Source organism: Adiantum capillus-veneris, chromosome 14, assembly GCF_014529385.1.
Source record: "Adiantum capillus-veneris isolate H3 chromosome 14, ASM1452938v2, whole genome shotgun sequence".
Lineage (NCBI taxonomy): Eukaryota > Viridiplantae > Streptophyta > Polypodiopsida > Polypodiales > Pteridaceae > Adiantum > Adiantum capillus-veneris.
The window spans coordinates 129,160,973-129,186,227 of record NC_140944.1 but is presented as its reverse complement, the minus strand read 5'-3'; the positions used below and the strand labels follow the sequence as shown (position 1 = coordinate 129,186,227).

The following is a 25,255-nucleotide window of genomic DNA, read 5'->3' as shown; positions in this document are numbered from 1 at the left end:
ATCCACTTCTTGGTTGATAGCAGAAAGAACTGTATGATGTTGTATGTCTGTCTGTCCCTGTGTACACTACACTGCTGCTGCCTTCTGTTTGTTTTCATCATAACTTTTACAAACGAACTCAAAACAGAGCAATCCAGGTACTCAAAACGACGGGAATAGGTCTGGTCTACAAGGCAGCGTGGATAGAATTGCAAAAAACGTCTGTGTTTGGCTCAAAACACAACTTTTAGGTCGCGACTCATAAAACCTCTATTTTTAGGTCTCCACTACTTTTACAACTTATTTTAAGCCTACCCATGCATTTTAAGCTAAAACACATAAATATAAAACATTGATATTAATAACAATCTCAATTTTTATTGTTCATAGACAAACTATCTGTTATTCATTAATCTTTATCAAATACGTCTTTAGTATATTATTTAGAAAAATAATATATGTTCTCTCTTAATATCTCAAACTCATTCATATAAGCTCTATTTAATAGACTATTCAACAATCTTTCAAATCGTGCTAAATGAAAGATATGCCCTACTACATTCTTTTCGACTTTAAGAACTTCAAAGACTAGTCCTATTACATTCTCCCCTTATCAAAATTGACTATGTCCTCAGAGTTGGTCTAAAGAGAGGAAAATTCTCTTTGCAAAACACTAAGATCAATCCATGATGCATCCTCTACTGGATAGTTCGGTCACTTAACCAAAACTTCGACAATGTCTCTATTTCTCAGATGTTTAAAACGCCTATCTAGTACTAAGTCTGGTTCTACAGTCAATGGTCCGTCATCTTTCAACTTAGAGTTGTCCTCTAAAACATGATGCACATTAGGAACGTACTTTTTCAATAAACTCACATAGAATACATGATGCACTTTAACATGAGAAGGCAATTCCAATTTGTAAGCTAATGAACCAATGCGCTTCAAAATTTTAAATGGACCAACAAATCGTGGAGACAATCTTCTATCATTTCCAAGAATCAAATGAGACTTCTCAGGAATAACCGTTAAAAAATCATATCACCAGTTTCATACTCCACAACACGATGTTTCTTGTCATAATATAGTTTATGTCTCTTTTGAGATTCTCTAATATTCCCCCTGATTTTGGCCAACTCGCTATCCATTTTCTCAAGCATCTCACGTGACAGTTCTACCTTATTCCTCGAATTAAGAAAATGAATAGGTGTAGGATAGTTATAGCCATACATTGCCTCAAATGGAGTCATCCTAATAGATGAATGATATGAACTGTTATATGCAAATTCAACCACCAAAGGCAGATATTCATTCCAACTAGATTGGTTTTCATTGACATACATTTGTAACATATCTTCTAGAATACGATTCACTCTCTCCGTTTCCCCATCTGTTTGAGGATGAAAAGCAGTAGACATGCGTAACTGGGTACCTATAGAGTCAAAAGTCGCTCTCCAGAAATGAGAAGTGAACTTAGAATCTCTGTCAGACACTATGCTCTTGGGCATGCCATGCAAACGAAATATCTCTTTCATAAACAAGTATGCAATGGTCAATGCAGTATAAGTTATTTTTACAGGAAAGAAGTGAGCTTGTGTTGTGAGTCTATCTACCACCAGAAAGATCGAATCATACCCTCCACGAGTAGTAGGAAGTCTAATGATAAAGTCCATGGATATACACTCCCACTTCTGTAAAGGAATGTCTAAGGGTTAAAGGTCACCAAGTATCCTCTTATGTTCAATCTTAACTTGTTGACATTGAAAGCATTCACGCACATAATTTTTAACATCCAATTTCATACGCGGAAAAAGAATGAACTTTTAATCTTTTCATGTGTCTTATTCAATCCAGGATGACCAGAAAAAGGTGAATGATGACACTCATGCAGAATTTGACTCTTAAAAGAAGAATTTGCAGGAATACACAAGCGGTCACAACAATACAGATTTCCCTTATACAAGTGATATCTGTTTTCATACATCTCACCAATATTCTCACGCAAGAATTTCAAAATAGGCATATAAAAGGAATCATTTTCAACTTCAGTATGTATCTCATCAATCAAATTGGATCGCACAACAGTCAACAAATTACACATGGGCCTACGACTCAATGCATCTGCAACTTTATTTTCTTTTTCACACAAATACCCTAAATCAAAGTCATACTCAGCCAGCAATTCAATCCATCTTCTTTGTTTGTTATTTAACAATGGCTGAGTGAAAATATACTTCAAGTTTTGATGATCAGTACGCAATTCAAATTTTACACCAAGCAAGAGATGACGCCAATGCTTCAATGCATGAACAACAGCAAGCAATTCTAGATCATGTGTTGCATAGTTCAATTCATGTCGTCTTAATTTCCTAAACTCATATGCAACCACTCTTCCTTCTTGTGTCAAAACACAACCTAATTGTTCACCACTAGCGTCACAGGACACAACAAATGGTTTGCCCATCTCAGGAACTTTTAAAACAAAATTTTCCGCTATTTTAGCCTTCAAGGTCTCAAAAGTAGTCTCACAACTAGAAGTCCACACAAAACCCTTGTCTTTCTTGGTCAATTCGGTCAAAGGACTTGCTATCTTAGAGAAATCTTTAATGTGTGCTCTCTCATATTGTGCTAGACCCATAAAGCTTCTTTCATCTCTTACTAACATAGTCTTAACTTTATCAAGATCAATGTGAATCCCCTCTTTAGAAATCACTCTTCCCAAATACACAATCTGATCCTTTGCAAAAGAATACTTACTTGCTTTGGCATACAATTTATGTTCACGCAAAACCTCAAATGTTTTCTTTAAGTGCAATGCATGATCTTCTTCATTCATAGAATACACAAAATATTATCCAAGAATACCAGAATGAAGTCCTCAAGATACGGGTGAAAAATATTATTCATTAAGCACATGAAAGTTTTTGGTGCATTAGTCAAACCAAAAGTAAGAACTGCAAATTCATAATGCCCATAACGTGTACGAAAAGTAGTCTTTGGAATGTCCTCGGCCGTGATGCGGATTTGATGGTAGCCAGAACAAAGGTCAATCTTTGAAAATATTGTGGCACCACTCAAATGGCTGAGCAATTCATCTATGTGAGGAAGAGGATATTTGTTCTTAATGGTCTATTTCTTTAATCCCCTATAGTCGATGCATAACCTATATGTACCATCCTTTTTCTTTTGGAATAACACAGGACTACCCCAAGGAGATACACTAGGTTTAATGAAACCCTTTTTCAAAAGATCATCAAGTTGTATCTTGAGCTCTTTAAGCTCATCAATATTGAACCTATATGGAGATCTGGAATAAGGTGTCGCTCCTGGATATAGATCTATGGCATGGTCTACCGCTCTAGGCGGAGGTATACCAAGAAGACCGTCCGGAACACATCCTTAACTTCATGTAAGAGATCCTCTATAAATTCTGGATTTGTCTCTTTATGTTTATCCCCAGATTCTCTTTAATCTCATTAGCAAACACAAGCAACGTTTCACACAAGCAAACACAAGCAACGTCTCACACTCTTATCTAAGTCACCTTATCAATTCCATTGCCAAAACTAGATTTAGAATCTCTTTCTTTCCACAAAGAGTGTGACTTACCATCATCAAATGATTAAAGATATATTTTTCTTTCTTAACAATCAATCAAAACATGATTTTCAATTATCTAATTGATACCAATGATAACATCATGCATATCAATGTTTATGTTATAGAAATCATCTTTATGATTTAGACTCTTCAAAGAAAAAAAAAAACAAATTTTCTACTAACTCTTTCGTGAAACTATTATTACCACTAGTTAAGTCCACAAGTCTTTTAACTTCTCGATTTAATTTCAAGTTTAATTTCTCAATCAATTTAGACGATAAGAAGCAATGAATACTATCCAAATCAATTAAGAAATTCAAATTTTAATCTCAACTTCTACGTATAAATTCGATCTCACAGAAGCTTTCAAAGGACGTATCAAAGACATAAAACATCACAAAGAAGGGGTAGATGACTTACCTTTATCGTACGCATCGCCAAAAGTCTCCAATTGAGCCATCTTGGTACATATTGTCTTATCGGTCACCTTGCTCGAGCATTCGAAAGTCTCGTGGTCGTGTTCTCGATATTGAAAGTATAATCCAAATCTTTGAGTTCTTCAATCCACGCTTCTAAATCTTCGCATATCTTTCTTATTCCATCAAACTCTTTAAGCTTAGCCTTCGTTAAGAATGATTTGGTTGTCGCTTCTCCCATATCGTCATCGTTTCTTTTGGCGGTACCCCAGCGCCGCCACGATGATTATTGTTTGCAGGTGGATTAGCATGGTTTTCACCTTCATGTTGGCCATCAAGTCTACATGGATATCAAGCTCTCGTGCTGCTTTGCCCCGCAGAGCCTCAGCACGCTTCCGATTTGCAATTTTCAGATCTTCTCATAGTCGCCGAATCAGGTCTTCTTGCTCCTTCATCCTCCTCTCGTATCCTTCCATGTCCAGAATCAACTGCTTGCTCTGATACCACTTGTCACGGGAACAGAATAATAGAGATCGACAAAAAAAGAGATCTTTGTATTGATGAAATTTTGTAGAGTTTTGATACAACAGAGGAGCAAAATATATGGGCGCACTCCGTTGTACGGAGCTCGAACCTCCCGACCACCCCCGAGCTTTAGTTCGCTTGCATGCAGCGTCTCACTCGCACTCACACTCGCACTCTCACTCTCACTCGCACTCGCACTCGCACTCGCAGAAGAAGAGATCGGTGAAGAATCCCCAAACGCACCACCCGTCGTGCTTTTATCCTTCTTTTCCTCGAAAAGCCTGCACGATTTCCGTACCAAGTATACCTACGAGAATAATATAAGAACGTGATCGCTAAGCGATCCGTAAAGGTTAGATTTCTATCATGACACTTTGCACAGATCCTGTTTCACACATTGATTTCTGCATCGCCTACAAAATAGCCAAAAGAACATACTCGTGCAACCAATTCAACATGATAATCAAAGTAAAAAAACATAATTATATACCTTCATAATCTCAATTGCCATACTCTACCATGAAGAAACAATCCACTTCTTGGTTGATAGCAGAAAGAACTGTATGATGTTGTATGTCTGTCTGTCCCTGTGTACACTACATTGCTGCTGCCTTCTGTTTGTTTTCATCATAACTTTTACAAACGAACTCAAAACAGAGCAATCCAGGTACTCAAAACGACGGGAATAGGTCTGGTCTACAAGGCAACGTGGACAGAATTGCAAAAAACGTCTGTGTTTGGCTCAAAACACAACTTTTAGGTCGCGACTCATAAAACTTTTATTTTTGGGTCTCCACTACTTTTACAACTTATTTTAAGCCTACTCATGCATTTTAAGCTAAAACACATAAATATAAAACATTGATATTAATAAAAATCTCAATTTGTATTGTTCATAGACAGACTATGTGTTATTCATTAATCTTTATCAAATATGTTTTTAGTATATTATTTAGAAAAATAATATATGTTCTCTCTTAATATCTCAAACTCATTCATATAAGCTCTATTTAATAGATTATTCAACAATCTTTCAAATCGTGCTAAATGAAAGATATGCCCTACTACATTCTTTTCGACTTTAAGAACTTCAAAGACTAGTCCTATTACACATAGCTTATAGTGCTTTAAAGAAGGCTTTGTCATAGTAGGTGGAGGTGGCAGAGGCGGTCATTGTGGCATTTCCACTTGCACTCATTAAAAAGCAGCTAGCCTTCCAAGCTAAGCTCACGCTTGTCTTTGGCTTTAGTGGGAGAGTTCCAAATAGAAACGAGATAATCCAATGGATTCAAGGTCCGCAAATCCTTGGGCATGGTGGAGAAGTTGAAAATACTTTCTACCTTGCTAAGGGATTTTGCTCAATTAGGTTTAAGGAGGACTCCGACATTTTGAAGATTCTTGTGAAAGGTCCCTACTATTCAACAAGAGAATTGCCTATGTCAAACCCTGGGAACCAATTTTTGATTCGGTCAAATTCCTCTAGGAGATTCATAATTCACGGGGTTGCCTAGATTGCTCAAGGATAGTATCACATTGTTGTCCAGTCAGCTGGGCGCTCCCCTGTTTATCTCCATCAAGAGGGGTTTGGGTAGATCCTCTAACATGGTGTGCATAGGGTGGAATATATCTAAGACCCCACCAAAGAGCATGGTGATTAATGTAGGAGCTCGGTTAATCACCATTCCGCCCAAATTCGGAACATACTTTGAGGCTTTCTTCGAGTGTAACAAGTTATGGGCACTTTGCAAAAAACTGCCCCATGAAGGTCAAAATAAATACGAATCACATAGTATCGGACTCCAGATCAGGAGGCAACATTCAGAACACTATCAAGGGAACATCTGGGATGGAGAGCAAGGAATAGCTAAAGAGTAGCGAAGAGACAAGAGCAGGGGAGGAAAAAGAGGCCATGGTCTGTGATAAGGAGACCACCAAACTACAAGAGAAGACTGTGGAGAAACATAGCTTCATAATGAACATCCCACAAAGGACACGCTATGAGAATGCCCTTGTTTTTTCTTCCCATATACATAAGCCTCTGAATGTAACAACTTCATCGACTGTGAAAATCCTAGCTCTGAAAAGGGTCAAAGCAGTGGCCAGAGAGACTAGGACACTAGAGGGTACTGGAGACTCGAAAGGGAAAGACTTCTCTCCCACCCCCAATCAACTCAGAAGCGAAGCTAGCTCCATCCGACTTCACAACCCCTTTGACGTACTTCAAGGAAAAAAATCCCCTAACCGAGGTGATCCTCTGGAGTCTCTTGGATCAGGGAGTGAGAGGCTGGGCAAGAATCGGAGGTTGAGGAATTCGTTCCCCTCTCCCAATGATGGAAGTTATAGCTATCCAATCTTGGAATGTGAAAGGTTTGGAGACCTGAAAGAAGCACGCCCTCTTCTAGAATGAAGTGAGAAAGGATATTAAGTTAATTGATGGGCCATCCAAGAACATCATTTGGATGCTCGAAGGAGTTGGTATTCTATTGGGAGGGAGTGGACGAGTTCAATGGCGTTCTCTCTATTGTGGACAAGGACTTGGAGCTTGAAGTGGTATTTAATCATCCCATAGGGAGAGTCCTAGGAGTGAGAGTCATGTGGACACGTCAACATATCACCATAGTAAACATATATAGCCCTAGCAACGCTAAGGATAGAGACAAATTGTCGATGCATCTCAGGGACTCCCCTATCCAAGGGGAGTGGCTTCTGATAGGTGACTCCAATATGGTGGGAAAAAGCAAGAAAAAATCAGGATCAGCCAGCCTATTAGAAGGTTCTGAAAAAACTAAATGGTTGGGTCTCTGTGAGAAATGGGCTATGATGGACCTATGGGAGGTGGCCCCTCGAAAAACACTCCAGGCTTCACATACACAAGCCTTCAATATGTCTGCACAGCTTCCTGGCTTGATAGATACTACTACTCTCACCAAGCTGATTGGATCCCGCCACTACTTGAGATGAAGGTGCTAACAACGAAGAGCCTGTCAGACCATCTTCCTTTACACATGAATCAATAAATCTTAAGAGGAGGGGCAGTCCCAAGATGGAGTAAGAAGTTGCTAGCTACTGGGGCATACCTATTCAAAGACCCTCTATTTAGAAGACTTACGAAGAAAGCTTTGAGTAAGCTCAATAAAGATATTGTTTTAGTAAAACCTAAAGCTTGGGACCTCTTTGCTTGGAGGATACAAATATGGTCAAAAGTTCAGGCCCTTGGATGAAAAAGGCCCGAGAAGAGCACTAGAAGTAGCTCAAAGAGGCGGTGGCTCGGCTATCGTCTTGGGTTGGCCTTTGAAGAAGATCAAAAAAGGTGGCAGGAGGCTAAAGCCAACCTGGTGGAGCATAAAGTAAAAGAGGTCAGGAGGGCGAGATTGATATCTAGGGAGACTTTCCTCCATCCAAACACGTTTTCAGGGCCTTGAAAATCAAGAAAAGTCGGGGCTTCGTCCACTCCCTTATAGATGAGAATGGGAATACTATGCAAGACCTTGACGAAATGTCTAGGATAATTCTTGATCATTTAAGACAAATCATTGGCCAACCAGAGACCTGCTCTCAAGAAGTGGATGAAGCCAAAGCGACCTTGCTCGAGAATGTCAATAGGAAAATTCCTCAACCAGAAGCCAATCACCTTGAGAGGGCCTTCTGTGAAGAGGAGTGCTTGCATGCGTTACAATCTCTTAGCAAGAAGAAGTCACTTGGCTGGGATGGTATGACTATTAAATTCTTTAGGGAGTTTTGGGATGACCTCGAGGTTTGAATCACGAATATGGCTAAGCAAGATTTAGTCAAGGGGTTGATGGATCCTAGTGTGAGAAGAGCGCTTATCAAACCTTTCCCGATACAGGCTTGCTGCTCACATCTTGAGCACTGGTGTCCCATAAATATCATGTCTGTAGCATACAAAATCATCTCCAAGGCAGTCATTCTTAGAATTGCCCCCCTCTTGGACATAATCATATCCTCTCATCAACAGGGGTTTATCGAAGGAAGGTCAATACATGACAATATCTTAGCAGCAGTGGTTGGCATTGAGTATGCATCTTTCACAAAGCAGGAGTTTATTCTTCATCCGGTAGACCTGGAGAAGGCGTATGATAGGATTATGTGGTCCTTCATTGAAAAAATAATGAAATCACTCGCTGCCTTTGTCAACTTATACAAACTTTGGGTGTAGGCAACTGATTTGAGCTACAATACAATGATAGAATTATGGGCTCCTTTGAAGCCAGAAGATCTATTAAGCAAGGATGCCCCCTGGTCCCTCTTCTCTTTGCCATTGGGTCGCATCCTCTTATAATGATGCTCCAAGATGTTGCTGCGTGGGAGGAAATTCAAGGTTTAACTTTGCCCAACAACGACTAGATCCTGACCAAGATGTTCATAGATGCTCCCTCTTCTTTTTGAAAGCCTGGACCTCTAGTTCTCAGAAAGGCGCTTGAGATTGTGCAGGCATTTTCTGTGGCTTCCAGGTTGAAGTGTAGTATTGAGAAGTCTAGACTGATCTCCCTTATGGAAAACGACTCATTTGACCCATTAGTCCTGGACAGGGGAGATTGTGTCTAGAGGAAGGATTTTTTTGACATCTAAGCCTCCCTTGGGGGTGGAAGTTACACACAAGAAAAGGTTCCAATGGGTCTTGGAAAAGATCCAAAGAAAAATGAGAAGGTGGGAGTATGTTCTGCTTCCCTTCTCGAGTCAGATCAAAGTGATCAATTCTTTTATGCTTCCTTATATTTCCTTCACAAGCATGCTCCTCAAAATAGCCAATTCAAATGCAACTAGAAGGAGTTTTTAAAACCTGTTAAAAGATTCTTATGGAGGAATAACACTAAAGCCTCGCTGCCATGGAAATGGGCAAAGTGGGACGTCATCGCTCAAACAGTGGTACAACCCCGTTGTGCATGCTGAGGCCCTATGTGCCAAATTTGTGGTCTCATTAGCCAAACAATACCAATCTTGGGCTATCATGACCAAGGATATGATAGAAAAGGCAAAACTTGGCTCTAAAGGTGGTCAGTGGAAAGGGATCAACATGCACAACAAACTATTAGCCCCAAGTTGGTCTAGCTTGAGACTGGGTGGCATTATGGGAGAGCTAGTACAAAAGTGCAATATATTAGCTTCGGTACAGGAATGAGGTGAATTAAACAAATACTTCTAGAACTCCATCTCACATTGGTCCCCTTCGCTGTGTAAAGATGCTAGTGTAATCTTGAATGCTTATTGGAGAGAAATTGCAAGAAGGGTGAACAATAAAGGACTCCAATGGTTAATCAACTTCTGGGATATATGGAAAGAGAAAGTGCTGGAAATACTCTGACTAGCTAACCACCCAATTTCAACTCAATGGCATTGAGAAGCTACTTGTCAGCACAGTTGTAGAAGGCCGCGGCAACTTTATGATGCCGGTTTGGATTCTACTTTCGAGGGAAAATTTTGGAAATGGCCCAAGAATTTGCTTTTTAAAAACCTCAAACCAAGGGTATTTACCAAGCATTATTGCACGAGGATGATTGGTTTAGCCCGTTGAACAAACAATGGAAGATACAATGGTCAGGAGCTCGATGTGTTGAAGTCACAAAGAACATTTGGAATCCAAGGTGGCCGCAATTCATAAAGGTTTTTCTATAAAAGGTGTTGTGGGGAGCTCTACTGATAGGGGTCAAGATTCAGGTACGCGGTATTGGGTATGATATATGTTCAGGGTGCAGATTGGCTAGCGAAGACCTCGCCTTTTGTTCATCGAATGCCTAGAAATTTGAGGCCTAGCATGGAAGGTGTGCAAATGGATAAAAAGAACGTGGAAGATAGGGTTCTTTAAGAAGGATTTGTGCCTTGGTGGGAAGCGTTTGCAAAATCTTGCGCTTCTAGTCTGTACTCAAATTGTTAGATATTGTTTCTTCAGTAATATTTGGAAGGCCATGAACTGCTGCCAAGTTTTTAACAACGACCATGATATATGTTCAGGGTGCAGATTGGCTAGCGAAGACCTTGCCTTTTGTTCATCGAATGCCCATAAATTCGAGGCCTAGCATGGAAGGTGTGCAAATGGATAAAAAGAACGTGGAAGATAGGGTTCTTTAAGAAGGATTTGTGCCTTGGTGGGAAGCGTTTGCAAAATCTTGCGCTTCTAGTCTGTACTCAAATTGTTAGATATTGTTTCTTCAGTAATATTTGGAAGGCCATGAACTGCTGCCAAGTTTTTAACAAGGACCTATCTGTGGCTAGCTTCTCAGAGATAGTACAAGAAAGTAAGGAGATAATATATATGGTGGGAAAAGTGCAAAACTTAGATGACTGGATTAGGGTGGCTCTCGCTATCCGATCAAGCTGTCCTGTGTACTAAGGCCTGATAATAGTTTGGTACTTGGTACGACTGCCTAGGCTCTATTGTAACTTTTTGTCTCTCAAGGCTTGACATGAGCTTGAGGTGGATTTGTATATTTCTTGCTGGAATTCTAATACAATCACTCAAAAGTGTGAGTTTTGAAAAAAAGAAAAAGGGATGCTTGTAAGTCTAGTTGGGTACGTTTTTTGGAGATCTACTTGTGGCTTTGGATGAGCCACATGTACAAGAGCTTTGGATGAGCCCTTGCTCTTCAAATGAGTCTTCAAACATGAATATCTCATGCACCATGGGAGAGTTGGTGCGAAATTGCAATAGAGAAACATGGGTACTAAAATGGGGGGAATTAATCAGATACTTCCAGATCTCCATCTTGCACTAGTCCCCTTGGCTGTCTAAATCTACTGCTGTAATTTTGAACCCTTATTGGAGATAAATTGCTAGAAAGATGAACAATAAAGGACTCCAATGGTTAATAGGATGGAAACAATAAGTGCTGGAAATCCTCTGAGAAGTTGGATACCCAATTCCATCTCAATGGCACTTAGAAGATTCTTGTTGATAGAGTTGTAGAAGGCCTCAAGAACATTTTGATGCGGATCTAGGATCCTACTCTTGAGTGGAAAGCTTGGAAACGGCCCATGAGTAGCCAAATCTTTGAAGCTCATACCAAGGGCATTTACCAAGCGTTAATGCATGAGAATGATTCGTTAGCCCCTTCAAACAAAGAGCGGAAGAAACAATGGTTGAAAGCTCTATGGGTTGAGGCCACGACAAACATTTGAAATCCATAGTGGCCTCATTTCATGAAGGTATTTCTATGAGATGTGTTGTGGGTGGGTTTGCTGACATGTATAAAGATTCTTGCACATGGTATTGGATCTGGGGTGCAGATTGGCTAGCAAAGACCTCAGCCCACCTTTTCATGGAATTCCCAGCAATTAGAGGCCTGGGATGGTAGGTGTGCAAATGGGTACAAACAACGGGGAAGATAGGGTCCTTCAAGAAGGATATGTGCCTTGGTGGGAAACAGTTCCAAAGTCCTACACTTTCAATTTCTACTCAAACTGTCAGATACTATTTCTTCAATAATATCTGGAAGGTCAAGAATTGCCATGTTTTTGATACCAACCTCTTCATGACTAACTTCTCAGAGATTGTACAAGAAACTAAGGAGTTAGTATATGTTTTAGGTAAAAGGCAAGACCCGGATGATTGGCTTAGGGCGACACTCGCCATGCGCTCAAGCCGTGTTGTGTAAAGGGATTTTGGTAATGGTACGGTACACATATTTCTAACTTGCTTGTGATGTAACCTTCTGCCCCTCAAGGCTCGGCATGAGCTTGAGATTTATTTGTATATTTCTCGGTGCATTTTATACAATCACTCACAATAGTTTTGCACTAAAAAAAAAGGATTATCTCATGCAACAAATATTTCCTCCTCTAGCGCTAGCATTTTGCACTTAGGTTTGAATAACCATGGTGCTATAACGTCCTCATGTAATTATGGACATTGTTTTCATCCTCATATAAATATAAACATTGTTTTTCATCTTGTGTGCAAACGATTATTGTACTTTTTTGTATTGTTGTTTCTTGATGCACTATTGTTACTAGTACTATTGGCGGACTTCGATCCCCCCCCCCCCCCCCCGCCTCTCTCTCTCTCTCTCTCTCTCTCTCTCTCTCTCTCTCTCTCTCTGTGTGTGTGTGTGTGTGTGTGTGTGTGTGTGTGTGCGCACGATGAGTGCCCTGAGCTACATGTCACACTATTGGAGGCGACCGGAGTGACGAGGATTTAACACGTGTTGAGGGGAGGGGGCAGAATCCCTCCCCCTTTTATAATAGTGTAGATAAAAGTTTGCATCAGAGCCACATGGACAGAATACTCCCCTTTTCTTTTTCTTGCCCTTTCCTTCTCCAAAGGGTCTCTCACTTAAATACAATCTAATAAACAAGTGTCACATGGACACAATACTCCCCTTTTACTTTTCTTGCCCTTTCCTTCTCCAAAGGGTCTCTCACTTAAATACAATCTAATAAACTGCAATCCCAGAATCATACCCACATGCTTTATTTTTTTTATGTGTGATTGTTGTCCTCTCTTCTACAATTGCAATTGCTCTCATGGAAGTCTAGTGAAGAAAGTTCCTTCTATAACCAACAGGCTTCCAAAAACTCAAAATACTCATTTACCTCATACTAGTGTGCATGTTTCTCTCAACTAAAAATTTTAGCAACAAGAAATCCACTTGTAGCCATTTCAAGGATAATCTTTCGGATTTCAGAACATTTCTAATTGTCTATGTTCATGTTTGTTAGATGATAGTAAAGCCAAACAGTTTTACAGTTCATGCATGGGATTGATGTTATATTTTATCGATGATTTTGTATATAGATGTGTCTATTTGATTATTTGGTGCTTTTGTAGGGCCACAAACCTTTCATTCCTGCAGCTCGCTTTCATAAACTCCACATATTTATTTTTATCTTAGCGCTTGTTCACATCCTATATTCCCTTTTGATAGTTTCTCTTGGCATGTGGTCAGTAAATATCATCACCATCAATGTATATATATTTTGATCCTAACCCTTTATTTTGGAGTTTTTAAACCACTGTTTGTGTTAGGTAGGCTATTGGAAAGCATGGGAAAGACTAGCTATCTCAAACACGGAAGAATCTTCCCACGGTGTGAATTTTTTTAAAACATATTTTCTTCAATCTATCATTTTTCTATGTTGTAATATAAGTATTAAAGGATACATATTCTAACTAAATTCATGCTACTTGAGACTACGTACGGTGTATGTTACTTACAAGATAAACCTTTAAAGGGCAAGGCCAATCCTCTCCCTCCCCCTCTCTCTCTCTCTCTCTCTCTCTCTCTCCCCCCCCCCCCCCCCCCCCCCCCCCCCCTTTTTTTTAATTTCCTTGTTATGCCGCATGATATGGATATCCAGAGTGAAATGTAGCCAAAACATGTATTTGAATGGGCCTATAGATTGGTTTTGGGCTCCAAAGGCCATTAATTTATTTTCTATATTTCTTTCTTTCCTTCTCTTATTTAATCATCCATTCCTTGTTATCTTATACTTTTTTGCCAAAGTCAGTGAGTGGATGGATAGACTTCTCCATAAAAGAAATGTACAAAGAAGCCTCAAGCTCGGGTCAAGCCTTGGGGATCGCTCGATACACCAATACACTACAAATCTCTAGACACAGACAAGACAATTGGAAGAAGAATACATAGTCATGAGAGCTGTTTGGATTCTTATATTATTATATAAGAGTTCCTGTTATATCCATTGAAACAATCTTTTACTCCTTCACTCACAAACATCCTATTTATACTTAGGAAAAAATCCCTAGTTAGCAGACATGCCCCATTAGAAGGACAAAAGTTTAGAATAGCAAGGTTCCCTTCCTATAACACAATAGCGCAAGTGGTGGGACGGGTTTAGATGAAGTGTTCAATTCCTATTGGTAGGGATGTTGGTTCAAAACAAGCGAATGCCTATCGTTTTTTTAGTTGAGAGGTGCTAATCCATATGCTTATTTTTCTTACTTGCCCATTACATTCAACTTTTACTCAGAGGTAGCTCAAACATGGTGATGCACTCACTTGGTGGTAAATAAATTTTTTGCTTATTTGTAAAGGGTCATGTGCCTGCTTGCTTGTTCAATCTCTTGCTGACAACAAATGCCTCACCTAAGGATTAACTCAAATGATGTACTCACACATGATCAAAGAGTTTCTCATTCCCAGTGCTAAAACAAAACCTAGGTTTAGTGTAATACCACCTACAAATTTTGAAATTTACCTATAAATTTTATATTTAAATGTGAGAAAACCTACAAAATTTTGAAAATTTTAATGCAATTTGGTGTAAAAACCTTCAAATTTTGTCAATTTATCTCTGTTGTTTCACATATGTAGGTTTTCCAAGTTTTTGGATTTTTTTTTTTCAAGCATTGCTCATTCCCCTCATTCACTTTCTCAAAAGCTTGCCCTCATGCTTGCGTTGGTCATGTGATCACCACACACACTCTTTCGCTTGCGCAATTGTCACAATCACCATCCATCATGCATTGACTAATTTATTGTCTGGTTCACACTTCATTAGCATATTTATGCATTCTTGCAGTTGTTTGCTCCTAGCTTCCTCGCTCAATCTCTCACCCAGTCGCTCATTCATGTTATCATTCATTTTTTATGCACTTATACTCACTTGCTTGCCTACTCACTCATTATTTGATACATCTTTATCACCTCAATGGTTCACTCAACTAATTCAACTCACTTGCATGCTTGCTAACTTGCTTGCTCCCATTGATTTACTCACTCACTTGGATACAAATGAGTCATCGATTTCATGTGCTAAGGGGACACCCACATGAGAGGGTCACCAATAAAGGTGCAAACTTATACTTATTGCCATGCACCGCTTTTCTTCTCCAGTTTTCAAAATTCTAGCTATGATTTTGATCTTTTGACTCAATCTTTGGTGTTGTTTTCGTGAATTTTAGTCTCTATGTTAGCATCACTCTCTTACTTCTCTACCTATCTTTTTATTTGAACCATATGACCTTCTCAAGATTAAGAGAACCTTTGGGATTTGAGCAAAGAATCATGTAATATTGGTAAAAATTAGTTATATGTCCATGTTGAATCTCCATATGCTCAATACAATAAATGATTCCACGTATAGTTATTTTTCAGTTGTGGAAAGGTTATTGTATATCATTTCATCATACTTTATGTTACAATGCATCATTTTGGTCTCGTAATATAGTTGTTTCCCAAATCACATACAACCCTAATTTTTTAAATATCCTACATCTAAAATTAGGAAGGTGAAAATTATCAAAGCTTACACACTATGGCCGTATCACTAATGGTAAATTGTTAGATTTATTTGTACAAAAGCAAATTTACGTATAATCTTTTTGTTGTATGATATACAAAGGCTTGTTGTGTGAACAAAGTCAAAATCTGAGTAATAAACTTATTTTACAATTGGAAGTTTACTATACATGACAAATTTATAATCCTTTGTGCTTGGAATTTGCGGTATTACATTTAGCATTTGTGACAAAATGTTGAAAAGCTCAAATATTTGGTATGCCGATATAAAGGGAAGTCGCCAAAGAATTGCTTGCATTTATAATAGAGATCAAGTCATCTTGGGCTATTTAGCAAGTTAGAATTTTTAATGTAGTACATTGTTAGATTTTTCATAAAGAGAAAGGAGTATGTTTGGAGCATGACCATAATTGTAATTCTTTTGGGTTGTTAATATAATCCACTCACAATTGTGAGTTTTGCAACAACAACAACACAACAATAGCAAAAGAGAGAGAAGGGAGTATGTTTGGAGCTTTACTGGAGCTGGTTGCAAGGTATATACGTAAGATGTAACCCTTGCTCTTTCCTATAACAACATGGTTGGGTGTATTAATCAACATGAGAGTGCATTCTCAACATGTAATGCCCCTAATCAAAGTATGTATCACATAGACCTATTATCAAAAAAAAAAAATGGTGCATTTTTCGATTGATGAGATAAAAAAGATTGCATCTTAACTTCTCTTTTCTAGGAGGAGACATTAGACTTGCAAAGGATACAACATTTGTTAGGTCTCGCCTATCGATACCAGCTGGATGGATGCAAAAGCCAATCATACCCTATGTGGTATGTTTTTAAAATCGGATTGTTTTAGACATCCATTTACTTTGGAATGTCCTAAACCACCTCTGTCTAGAAACATCATCCATGACATTAATGATTAGAATCAAAAACTGATCATGAATCATAATCCTAGTAAAAGAGCTAATTATATGTATATTTGGATCATTTCAACACTGCATTCACCATTTGGCAATTAGAAAGCTGAATGTAAATGCTCTTTAAACATTGTTCTATATTATAAGACACTTACATCATGCTCACACAAACATATCAATCTCTTTCTAGCATTTTTGTTTATTTATTTTTTGCAAAAGTCACAATCGTAAGTAGATTATATTAGCAACCCAAAGGAATTACATTTATTAGTCATGCTTGTGTCGAGCCATGAAGTCTTCCAACAAACATTAGTACATCGGTTAATAGGGGGGCCACACCGTGGCAGAGGTAAAACCCTTGGATGGCTAAGGATTAGACTTTTATCCATGCAATTCTGATATTGTTGCAGTCACAATCTTGTCCCACTCTTCAGAGTGCCTCCGCTTCCCAATGGAAATAATCGTTTCCTTGATTTCTTGAATGATCTTTGTGAACCTTGCTGTTTCAATGACGTTCTCAAAGAGTCGATAGTTCCTAGCCTTTCAAGCGTGTTTAAAGTAGTTGAACCTGACAATTCGAGTACTGATTAGAAGTGGTTGGCTCATGATCACCTTCCCACCTGAGAAAAGATTGTTCTTGCAGAATCCAATCTTCCATGTCTTTTATACCCACTTACAAATCTTTCTTGCTAGGTCACAGATCCCCGGACAATCCTTCAACGCATGGGAGAGGTTCCTGCTTGCTAACATGCATTGTGGGAATCTATCTGGACTAGTACCTCTAGCTAGGACCTTCACCATAGTTGGCAAGGCCACCCAGCGTACCTTCCATTCAAAGACCTTCATCCTAAGCAGCCATTGTGGACACCAAATGTTCTTTACAATTGTCACCCATCTTGCCTTCGATCATTTCTTGTTCAGGGGGGAGAACCAATCTAGTGAGACCATGAGGATGTTGTACACTTCCTTGGTGTGTGGTTTATATAAGTGTCTGTATATTTTCACCGCCACGGTTTGCAACCAAACCTAGACTCGCAGGTCGATAGGCAGCAACTGTCAAGTCGTTCTAAGACTCTAATTACCATCTACCTTTCAATCCTATTGAGATTGAATCGGGAGGCTACTGCTACTAAAGTCCCAAAACTAACTGAGTCGATGGAGTCCTTTGTTGTTCATCTTTTTGGCCACCTCCCTCCAAGCAGGGTTCAACATGATGCTTCCCACCTTACAAAGCTAAGGGGACCAATGAGACATCGAGTTGTGGAAGTATCTAGTTATCTCTCCTCATTCCAAGGCCTCTGCTTCTCTTTTTGCACTTTGGTGCCGGCTCGCTAGTTAAGCCCCCAAGCTTCAAGTTAGACATCGTGTAGATCTAGCTCTTTCCACTGGACACCTTGCGAGTTCAGTTTTTCATTGTCCATCATGGCCTTTTTCATAACATACCAGGATTGATCTTTCTTTGTGCTTGCAACCACAAACTTGGCACACTGGGCCTCCGCATGAGTACTAGGGTTTAGAATTTTGAGATCACCTTGTCCCACCGGCCTTGCTATGAACTCCAAGATTGCCCATTGCCAAAGTTGTCTTTCTAGAGGAATCTTTTCATCAATTTTAAGAACTCCTTCTAGTTGCATTTGGCAATCTTAAGTAGCGGGCCATTAAATGCTAAATATGGGAGCATAAACAAATTGATCACTTTCAATCTGGTAGCAAAGGGGAGGATTACATACTCCCACCTATGCAACTTGCTCCTTATCTTATCCATCACCCATGAGAGTCTACGCTTGTGGTTAATATGCACCCCAAGAGGGTCTCTTAGGTTCTTAAACACCATCCCTCTAGACAACCATCTCCATCGGCCACATTGCCGGATTGAACGAGTCATCTTCTGAGAGGGAGATCAATCAATATTTTTCAATATTTCACTTTCACTCCGACGCAATGGCATACATTTGCACAATCGGTTGGGGAAGGATAGCCCTTGGATCTCCCCTCTTGAAGCACTGTCTTTGAGCATTGTCACCAGGGGATGAGATCCAATGGCAAATAAAAGGGGAGCAAGTGGCATCCTTTCTTGATCGATATTTTACCTCAAAAGCCCCCACAATCCGCTCATTAAATAGGAGCTCAAATTGGCTACCAACACCCAATGTGCGCCCCAAAGCGCAGTGATTTCATGACCTCTTCAATGAAAGACCATGTGATCCTATCATACACTTTATCTAAATTCAATTGAAGTAATACACACTTTGCTTAGTGAATGATGCAAACTCTATGCCAACCATTGCTGCTAGGATGTTGTCGTAGATAGATCTTCCTTTTATGAATCCATGTTGGTGGGGGGTGATGACCTTGTCAAGAAGAGGCAAGAGCCTAAGAGCAACAATTTTGGTGATTATTTTGTATGCCACTAGCATCATATTTATAGGGCACCAGTGCTTCAAATGGGAGCAACAAACTTGTTTAGGGATCCATTTGAGAAGGCCTCTTTGGATACTCAAGTCAAGAGCTCCATTAACTAGGGATTGGTTAGCCATTCGCGTAATCCGAGACTTAAGATCCTCCCAAAATTCTTTAAATAACTCTGTGGTCATGCAGTCCCATTCAAGAGACTTCTCTTTACCCAAAGCTTGCAATGTGTGAGAGCATTCCTCCTCGAAGAATGCCTTCTCCAATATGTTGGCATCCGAATGTGATATTGTTTGAAGACCAACTCTAGCTCCATCCACGTCCGGGGATCAAGCCTCAGCCTACTCAATAAGCTATTGCAAGTGGTTAAGCATCATATGAGCCATTAAATATGGGTCCTTAATTGCCTTTCCTTCTCCATCAGACAACGAGTGGACAATGCCCTGACTTTTCTTGACTTTGAGGGCCCTGAAGAAGTGAGATTGATTAGCCTCCTCCGGCTAGAGGAAAGTCTCTCTATATAGAATTCTGGTCTTCTTCACCTACTCAAGTTTTTATTCAGTCAAGTTGCATTTTTCTTCGAGCCACCTTTTTGTGCTCGGCTTCAGAAGCCAACCCATCTTTTTCTTGGTGGTTAACAGCTCTACTTTGTCTGTGAGTTTCTTTAATTGCTCCTCGTGGTGTTTCTTTCTTCTAGGACCTACTGTCTTGATTGCTTTTGGAATATTCTTGGTGAAGATATCCCAGGCCTTAGGGCTTACCAATTTTACATCTTTACAAAGATGTCTTATAGCTTCTGTGACCAGGGTTCTAAAGAGAGGGTCTTTAAAGAGATGTGCCCCTATTGTAAGTAACTTATTTGATCCTTGAGGGTAGTGTCCTTCTTCTTTGGTTTCTTGGAATTTCATGCTTAGTGGTAGGTGATCCGACAGGCATATTGTGAAGTTACCACCTTCATATCAAGCAATGGTGATAGCCAGTGGACTTGATGAAAACAATAGGCATCTATCCAATTGAGATGATGTGCCACCATGTTGCAGGCTCGTATATGTAAATCTTGGCATGCTATTCCATGGACCCACCTCTCACAAGTCCGCTAAAGACAACTTCTCACACAATCTTTGCCACCTAGATCTCTCTAATCCCACAAGCATGCTCGAGGAGCCTGTCCTATCCTTTCTCTTCTCTAGACCATATTGAAGTCTCCCAATAGAAGCCACTCCCCTTCCACATGCACGCCTTTCAGCTAATCCCAAAGCTTTTCTCTTTCTTTTGCCATGCAGGGACCATACAATGTTGACAATGGTGATATGTTGGTCCCCCCACTTGATCAAAAGCTCTCCTAGAGGGATGATTGAGCACCACCTTAGCTTCAAGGTCCCTGTCCACAACCATCATTACACCACTGTAACCATCACCACCCTCTCAATAAAATACAAGCTTTTTCCCCAATGCTTGTTTTCTTTTACTTGCAGAGTCGAGGTGATGTTCCTGGACAACCCAACAATTAACTTCCTTTGATTTTCTTACTTCCTCCTAGAAGAGGGATCTCTTCTTTTGGGTCTTGAGCCCCTTAACATTCCATGAGCTGATAATCAGCTCCTCCATTACTGAGATAGGTGAACGAACTCCTCCACCTACGGTTGTCCTTAAATAGCCATTCTATGATAATTGAGAGTTGTTATCCTTTTAGTTGCAATTTCATGGTTAAATTGATGTGAAAAAGACGTCCTTTTAAATTGCTACCTACAAATACCCATGAAATTTGAGGAAATTCTCAAAATATCCCTTATCTTTTCCTAAAATTCCTTAAATACCTTTGAATTTTATGAGGTTTAGATTCCCAAAATACCCCTTGTTAGAGTTGCAAAAATCTACAAATGTTTTCCTTTTTGTAAGTTTTCGTGGGAAGGTTGGTTTTTCCTCAATAGTAGATGATAGAACTAGGATTTTGGAGGGTATTGTGGGCTTTCAAGTTGAAATAGATTATTCCTACCTTATACACAAATGCCTCTATTTGTTAGGTGATTGGTGAAAATTTTCATCTATGTGAGACTTAAAGATAAATCTCTATTGTAAAAAAGACTAAGCTATGAAGCAAGACATCTAAGATTGATACAAGGGTATATTAGGAATCTTTGAAATTTGAGGGGTATTTTGGGAATTTCCTCACATTTCAAGGCTATATTGGGAGTTTTTCATTGGATTAATAACCACGACCAAGTGTGAATAGATCTTCAAGGTGTCTTGGGAGATGGGTGGGGAGGGAAGACTTGTACCTGGTCACAAGTCTTCAACTCAAGACTTCATACTGTGTGTGTGTGTGTGTGTGTGTGTGTGTGTGTGTGAGAGAGAGAGAGAGAGAGAGAGAGAGAGAGAGAGAGAGAAAGAAAGAGAGAGAGAGAGAGAGAGAGAGAGAGAGAGAGAGATTATGGAATTTGCATGTAGGTTGCCTTCTTTCGCCAATTCTTTCATCCTATCAGCGAGACAGACTATATCACCCTTCATAATGGCTTTATCATGGTATATATATATATTTGTGTGTGTGTGTGTGTGTGTGTGTGTGTGAGAGAGAGAGAGAGAGAGAGAGAGAGAGAGAGAGAGAGAGAGAGGTGATTCTAGGCTATATGTTTGAAAGAAGTTGAGACACACAATCCTGAGCTATATGTGCACATTATATTGAGTTGAAACTCTGTGTGTGTGTGTGTGTGTGTGTGTGTGCATGTGTGTGTCTTCCTTGCCAAACTCCCAAATCCTAATCAGTCTACTTTGATGAAAATGAAACAGAGTCACACGCCACGCCATTTAAGTTTCAATTTTCACAAGTACATAAGGAGATCCTTGCAGGATGATTTCCAATACGTTGTGGGCATCAGGTTTGATCAAGTATTCACTGCAATGAGAGAGAGAGAGAGAGAGAGAGAGAGAGAGAGAGAGAGAGAGAGAGAGAGGGAGGGAGATAGAGTTAGAGTTAGAGAGAGAGTTAGAGAGAGAGAGAGAGAGTTAGAGTTCTCTCTCTCTCTCTCTCTAACTCTCTCTCTAACTCTAACTCTATCTCCCTCTCTCTCTCTCTCTCTCTCTCTCTCTCTCTCACTCTTAAATGAGTACTCATGTGCATGTGTTACTATATTGATGTTTCTTTGATACCTACATACATGATATTTGTATAGCATATTATTTTGTGTTGTTTTTGCAGTCCAGCATTATGGCTATTTGCGTGCCTATGGTTACTGGTGAATGTAGAAGGTAAGTGAAGTAGGCTTGCATATTATGTTTTTGCAACTATCTCTTATTCAAATTGATTAACCAATATAGGCCCAGTATGATATAAATAGAGTAGAATATTGAGCATTATAGAACCAGCTTTGTAAATGTATGCTTTCTTCCACCCTGTGAATTTGATTGGTGTCAATGCCTCCATGTGGCTAGCTCTTGCCCAATGGTAGGTGGCTTTTTGGTTTGCTGAGTCAAGATGTCATAGAATGGTTGTGTCCAAGGTGCACCATGTAGATATGTAGGTGTATCACGTGTGCTTGATAGAAGGGTATTTCTTAATTCATATGAGTTATAAATTTTCACTTTTATAAAGGGTATTTTAACTCTTTTTTTTAAAAAAAGTGACAGGTTTATGAAGAAAGAGGGGTAGTTTTATTCCATTTCACAAAATGTGTAAATGAGATTCTTTATTGGGCTCTAAACACATATTATATTGAGAATTTTATAGGCGCACCCTGCGAGCGTCCTGCCTTAGAATTTATTGACTATAGGGTATCATTCTTTGAGTTTGAATTGCCAAACACTCTGCTTGGTTAGCATGTATTCATACTTTAGTAGCCTTATACGATAGAAGCACAATAGAGTTTGGCCAATACAACCTATGTGTATGAGAATAAAGATCCTTGACCGATTCTGCTTTGATTTTTTTTCTTTGCATGCATAGGGTGGGAAACCAAGCTTTGGACAGCCTTCATTGCTTTGCTTGTAAGTATACAACATGAGTTTGTTTATGTTCTATTAAGCTTTAATGTGAATTTTTGTCAAAGTTAGGGTTTTAAATAACTTGTTTAGATGAAAAATTCTAAGCTTCGTGATTCAAGTGGGTTTTTTAGAAGTCAGATTTTAATGAGCTTTTTTCTCTATTAATTTTGTTTTCACGAGAAGCTACTTTTGATAGTGGGCACAAAATTGCAATTTGTTATAACCAATATGGCACTTCGATATCATCAAGCGCACGCTTTGACATTGGGTGTTCCGAATGTAAAGTTGAGTGACAACCTTTTTTGGTTTAATCGCCCGCGTTTCACCCTTTGGTGCATTCACTTCATACATTTTCAGGTTTGCCGCATTGATAATCATACATCCAATTAATTTTCATGTTGAAGATATTTCGTGGCTATTATTTAGTTTTTGTGTTGCAGCAAATATTTGTTGTAACTAAGTTGATTTCTTGTTATTGATAGAATGCCTTGCATGTATCTTTAGTACTTTGGATTGCAGTAAGAGCCTCTTTATCAACCCTGATTCATTTTCTAGAGTGCACAACAGTTATCAATTGGAGCAATGGGCTTCAATTGAAATTGGAATACTAGCATGTTCTCAAGCATTTGTGGCAGGATTCTTTCTACTAGATTTGATCACAAACAAACTAGTAGATCACTTAATACACTTAACCTTGATTTTTGTGTGTGAGAGAAAACACAATCGCATAGTTTTTGCAATAAACTTCCTTAGTAATATATATGTCAACTTTGTTTTCCAGTTTAGCTTCTCTGGTGAAAATTGTGTCTATCAAGAAAAGGAAAATCTCATTGTACGACTTATAATTGGGTAAGAATCATGATCTCTCTATGGAATGATATCATATAGAGAAATGAATGATGCAAAATGCATGATTAATTTTTTACCTATGTGCATCAATGGAAAATGCAGGTTTGCATCGCAAGTTATAATGGGACTTGTTACATTACCAAGCTATGCCCTTGTATCTCAGGTAATATTTCTAGCCTCCTGCATGCATTTCTCTAGTGCTTGTGTCGTGGACTTTTGAGCAATAGTGTTTCCTTAAAAGTAGTCACTCTATGAACTAGCTATCCAATCACTAATGGTAGATTGCTATCGGGGCTCAAAATAAAAAACTTGGAAAACCTTTTAAGTGAGAAATTAGAGGTTTTTGCCAAAATTAAGAGGTATTTGGACAAAAATACACCGTAATTACCAAGATTTATAGGTTTTTTCACCTTCAAAATTTATTATAAAAGGTATATTTGAAAATTTGAAGGTGAGATTACACTAAACCTAGATATTTTTTGAGCATTGATTGCTCTCTTTTATAATTTTTTGAGTTGGGTATCACATGAAAAATACCATTAATTGATAAGAATCTTTAATATCTTTGATAATTTTCTAGAGCTAGTTATCACAAGAAAAACATCCTTCACTAATAAGAATTGTAGATATTTTTCACTACCGTGCTCAGATTATATATAATCTCTTCATGTTTTTCTATTCCATAGAAAAAATAGAACTTTAATAGTTTCTTTTGTGCAAATTAGTTTAACATTGAAAAACTTTATGAGGTTATACTTATGCATGCATTTTGGTTATATGGTGTCTACAGATGAGAACAAATCTAAAACGGAGTATGTTGGAAAAGAAAATCCAAGTGGCCATCACCCAATGGCACAAACGAGCTAAAGAGCATATCCACCATGAAAGGGACAAATTGTGCAAGGTCTAGCAAGAAAATCTCAAGGAATCTTTGATCAAAATAATATATACCCTCGACAAAGACCCAAAGCCCTCTCTAAGGAGACAATGCCCTTGTATCTTGTAGAAATACTAGCGCCGGCATATGTAATGCTCCTTTAGCTTTGGATTTAAGTTGCACAATTGACATCTTTACTCCTCCATAGGTATCCAAGTATATGTACTTGTTGCTATATCCAAGTATGACACATCCAAGCCATTGGGAGAGGGGTGGATCCATGTATCTGAATTGTAAAATAAATACGTAATAAGAAATGCAAAAAGAATGCTTTTTGAAAAAAGTCACTTTAGCCAAAAAAAAATCTCCAACCTTTGAGGAGTAGTTACCCATGTACTCTATCTCAATTTGCACTAGCCTTATAGTTCTATTGATTTCAAAATTTGTGAATGCAAGGGATGGTGCGTCAAAAAGGAGTTTTCCAA

General features: G+C 38.9%; 1 pseudogene; it reads left to right on the top strand.

The window, feature by feature from the left end:
• LOC147443110 (MLO-like protein 10) overlaps positions 1-24,803 on the top strand; it is a 33,583-nt pseudogene extending 8,780 nt beyond the window's left edge.
• Positions 24,804-25,255: the final 452 nt, after the last annotated feature.